Below are 5,000 nucleotides of genomic sequence, written 5' to 3'. Positions count from 1 at the left end.
TGAGTCAAATTAAGCCGCAGGCTCCACTCCTGGTGGTGCCCTTCCGTCAATTCCTTTAAGTTTCAGCTTTGCAACCATACTTCCCCCGGAACCCAAAAGCTTTGGTTTCCCGGAGGCTGCCCGCCGAGTCATCGGAGGAACTGCGGCGGATCGCTGGCTGGCATCGTTTATGGTTAGAACTAGGGCGGTATCTGATCGCCTTCGAACCTCTAACTTTCGTTCTTGATTAATGAAAACATACTTGGCAAATGCTTTCGCTTCTGTTCGTCTTGCGACGATCCAAGAATTTCACCTCTAACGTCGCAATACGAATGCCCCCGCCTGTCCCTATTAATCATTACCTCGGGTTCCGAAAACCAACAAAATAGAACCGAGGTCCTATTCCATTATTCCATGCACACAGTATTCAGGCGGGCTTGCCTGCTTTAAGCACTCTAATTTGTTCAAAGTAAACGTGCCGGCCCACCGAGACACTCAATAAAGAGCACCCTGGTAGGATTTCAACGGGGTCCGCCTCGGGACGCACGAGCACGCACGAGGCGGTCGCACGCCTTCGGCTCGCCCCACCGGCAGGACGTCCCACGATACATGCCAGTTAAACACCGACGGGCGGTGAACCAACAGCGTGGGACACAAATCCAACTACGAGCTTTTTAACCGCAACAACTTTAATATACGCTATTGGAGCTGGAATTACCGCGGCTGCTGGCACCAGACTTGCCCTCCAATAGATACTCGTTAAAGGATTTAAAGTGTACTCATTCCGATTACGGGGCCTCGGATGAGTCCCGTATCGTTATTTTTCGTCACTACCTCCCCGTGCCGGGAGTGGGTAATTTGCGCGCCTGCTGCCTTCCTTGGATGTGGTAGCCGTTTCTCAGGCTCCCTCTCCGGAATCGAACCCTGATTCCCCGTTACCCGTTACAACCATGGTAGGCGCAGAACCTACCATCGACAGTTGATAAGGCAGACATTTGAAAGATGCGTCGCCGGTACGAGGACCGTGCGATCAGCCCAAAGTTATTCAGAGTCACCAAGGCAAACGGACCGGACGAGCCGACCGATTGGTTTTGATCTAATAAAAGCGTCCCTTCCATCTCTGGTCGGGACTCTGTTTGCATGTATTAGCTCTAGAATTACCACAGTTATCCAAGTAACGTGGGTACGATCTAAGGAACCATAACTGATTTAATGAGCCATTCGCGGTTTCACCTTAATGCGGCTTGTACTGAGACATGCATGGCTTAATCTTTGAGACAAGCATATGACTACTGGCAGGATCAACCAGGGAGCTGCGTCAACTAGAGCTGAGCAGCCGGCCGCCCGGGAGTGTGTCCCGGGGGCCCGCGCGAACACGCAAGCGTCCGCTCAATTATTCTGCAAACAGGAGGAGGCAGAGCTCCCCTGCACGATACACCTCGAAACCCTCTCAGGTCCCGGCGGCGCGCAGCGCCGTCCTAAGTACTTGGTCGGGTTCGAGAGAGGCGCAATCGCCCGGAGTTAGGCGAGTAGACGCTTTCAGTGCGACCACCCGTGCTCCCAACTGAGCTTGCCGCTGCCGACAGAGGCCCGGGAGCGTGCTGTCGTGGTGTTGCCGGCGGGAGACAACACGCGGCCACAAACAGTGACCGGGCAGCTCCAACGCCAGCGCCACAGGGGGGCAGAGCCCCACTTGGGTGCCAAAGCGAACTCTCCCAGCACAGCGCACGCGCCAACACATCCGCACAGCTGCGATACAAACCACCTGCGAGAACCGCGGGGGCGACCGAGCAGCAGACGGCGTCGCGGCGCCGAGTGCCGGGCGGCGGCGCATCCTCAACGCACACAGTCCTCAATCGGACCAGCACACTGCAGATGTCCACCGCGCTTCGCACCGGGCCCGCGAGGACCCACTTTGGCCGCACGGCGCCGCGCGCTGGGTGCGCCGGCGCGCAGCTGCGCCGCCTGCCGCGCCAGTCGGCCGGCGCGCCTGCCACTGGGCGCCCCCACCAGGCGGCTGTAGCGCGTGCGCCCACGCAGCGCGCGGCCAGCACGCCGGGCGCTGCCCCCGCAACGGCCGGGGACGGTCCCACCCAGCCACCGCCGCGTATCGCTTCATACCCACATGCCCACTCACGTTCGTGGGTATGACGGGTGTCGCTGAAGCAACCGGTTAATAGCTGTACCGATCGTCGCTATCAACGATTCACCTGCAGCGTGAACAACCGCTCAACAACGGATTTCCAGTTCATTTGCGTAACGTGGGCAGCAAACGTAGACGTCCATCTACATTTGCTAATTCAACGAGTCTTGCATGCCTGGCTGTTAAGTGTCACGACACGCTACATCAGCACACATACACGCTGCGACGTGTGCAGGAGAGAACACGTGAAAGATGGCCCGCGTACGTATGCGAATGCCATTGCACAGCTGCGAAGCTGATTAAACACGCAAACACCTGACCGACGAGCTAGAGGAGACAGGGAGGGGGGGGGGGCGATATACATCCTATAGCAGTACACATTACAGTGGATAGCGGGACCATGTGGAAAGAACGCAACACTCGCAACATGTTGTGAGGGTACGCACCGTAACATGAAACAATACGCAGGACACCAGAGAGTGCGTGCGCTGATCTATGTTGAGAGGGTTGCGATTCGGCAACGCTACATGAATTTCTCGATTCATATAACAATTAAGAGGGCAGGTTCAGGCCCAACATAGGTTAGGTTAAGGCCCAACATAGGTTAGGTTAAGGCCCAACATAGGTTAGGTTAAGGCCCAACATAGGTTAGGTTAAGGCCCAACATAGGTTAGGTTAAGGCCCAACATAGGTTAGGTTAAGGCCCAACATAGGTTAGGTTAAGGCCCAACATAGGTTAGGTTAAGGCCCAACATAGGTTAGGTTAAGGCCCAACATAGGTTAGGTTAAGGCCCAACATAGGTTAGGTTAAGGCCCAACATAGGTTAGGTTAAGGCCCAACATAGGTTAGGTTAAGGCCCAACATAGGTTAGGTTAAGGCCCAACATAGGTTAGGTTAAGGCGCAACATAGGTTAGGTTAAGGCGCAACATAGGTTAGGTTAAGGCGCAACATAGGTTAGGTTAAGGCGCAACATAGGTTAGGTTAAGGCGCAACATAGGTTAGGTTAAGGCGCAACATAGGTTAGGTTAAGGCGCAACATAGGTTAGGTTAAGGCGCAACATAGGTTAGGTTAAGGCGCAACATAGGTTAGGTTAAGGCGCAACATAGGTTAGGTTAAGGCGCAACATAGGTTAGGTTAAGGCGCAACATAGGTTAGGTTAAGGCGCAACATAGGTTAGGTTAAGGCGCAACATAGGTTAGGTTAAGGCGCAACATAGGTTAGGTTAAGGCGCAACATAGGTTAGGTTAAGGGATGGTGTATGAGGGGGGAGGGGACGAGGTTCGTTCATAGTGATGATGGTAAGTGGACGCTTGAGGCACCCTGAGATGTGTCACGTCAAGATGCACCTTTGGCTCAGGGGGGGTGGCGCGCCGGTTCTGTGGGTGTGGCAAGTGAGTGGCAGACCTGTGTCTTTCATTCCTGCCATTGTTTCTATGCTGTGACACAAGCCAGTGTGGTGGTGTTGGTTGCACCCCTGTGTAGGACATGTGTCAGTGTTGGTGGCTTATCTGAGTAATGATGGTTGTTGGAAGAGTGAGATATTCTGTTTTTGGGGTGGACGTCCTGGTTTTGTTATCATAGTGTGAATGGTGTAATGTGGCGGAGAGGATGCACTGGACGTTGTTCCATGCCGGTGCGTAGATAATGTGTGTGTCGGTTACAGCCAGAGAGTAGTGTGTGATAGAGTATCTGGGTGACGTGTAGTTCACATTGTGTGCATCGACTGTCAGCATGTATAGGGACAGTTGGATGTCGTATGTCATCTATATTCCGATGGCTCTGCATCTATTAGTAATCAGCGCCATGTATCAGTTTAATCTGGTTGCAGGCACGTGGTGTTCTATCTCTGTACAGTAGTAGAGGTGCAACTGCACTACGTAGCTACCGCTTGCGGCAGCTTTCCCCGGTGTATGGTATATGATTATCAGCAATGAGTCGATTAGTGACAACTGGTCGTGTGACAACGTCACATGTCTGCAGGTGGGATACGCTACGCCCTGCCTGTGGGCGCTCGGACCGTCATTACCCGTCTGCGTAATATATTGCAGAGTGCTTTTAGCCATTGCCAGAGTCTTTGCGACTGCGAGTGCAACGCCCATTGGGACGGACATGGTTGGGGCGCTTCCTAGCTGATCGCTCAGCATCGGAATCTGTACTGTGAGCACGCAATCGCGCACAGACTTAGAGCATGTGTAGGGACAGCGGGAATTTCGCATCTTGGATAAAACTCTTCATGAAACGGACGATATAGGTGTGGATTGCAACTTACGACTGCGAGAAGAGTCCGCCGTTCATCCGCTGGAGTTGCGAGTTGGGCAGGTGGGGTGAGGCACGTACGGGGGCGGGTGGCGTGATTGTCGGTGGACGACGTCGTGCGGCGCAGGGACTGGCGTTGGTGCTCTTGTGGTGGACAGTGGATGCAGGCTTTGTGGGTGGGATCTGGAAACGGGTACTGTGGGGCCCATCGCCGTCGTAGTCAGCTTGGCGTCGCATAGATGGCGGTATTGTTTTTGTGGTGCGATCGACATGGTGGTTGTAGTGCTGTCGGATGCGCGTAGATGGGGCTATTGCATGTGGTTTCGTCGTGTTTTCATAGATGGCGATGGCGATGGCGATGCTGTGTTTTGGCACTATGGTTGGCGTGGTGTCATTGCATTCCTGTAGATGGCGGCGTCGGTTCTGGGCTCGATGTCAATGTAGTTTGGTCACATTCCGAGAGATGGCTTTCCTGTGCCTGTGGGTGGCATTGTCAACGGCGTCCCCAAATAGACGCCCTAGTGGCCTGGCTATTTCACAGATGGCGCTGTCGTATGTCACATACGTCGGTGTGCTGCCACCGTTCTCCCCTTCTTTCTATGGCATGTATTTATTGCTG

At 54.1% G+C, this 5,000-nt stretch overlaps 1 non-coding gene across 1 annotated transcript in view; it reads right to left on the bottom strand.

The window, feature by feature from the left end:
* LOC126197084 (small subunit ribosomal RNA) overlaps positions 1-1,291 on the bottom strand; it is a 1,909-nt gene extending 618 nt beyond the window's left edge. Inside the window, exon 1 of the ribosomal RNA XR_007539486.1 lies at positions 1-1,291. This exon is cut by the window's left edge and continues 618 nt beyond it. This is a non-coding gene — a ribosomal RNA (small subunit ribosomal RNA).
* Positions 1,292-5,000: the final 3,709 nt, after the last annotated feature.

This window comes from Schistocerca nitens, chromosome 7 (assembly GCF_023898315.1).
Source record: "Schistocerca nitens isolate TAMUIC-IGC-003100 chromosome 7, iqSchNite1.1, whole genome shotgun sequence".
NCBI lineage: Eukaryota > Metazoa > Arthropoda > Insecta > Orthoptera > Acrididae > Schistocerca > Schistocerca nitens.
The sequence above is the reverse complement of the archived record's forward strand: the minus strand, read 5'-3'. Positions and strand labels throughout refer to the sequence as shown.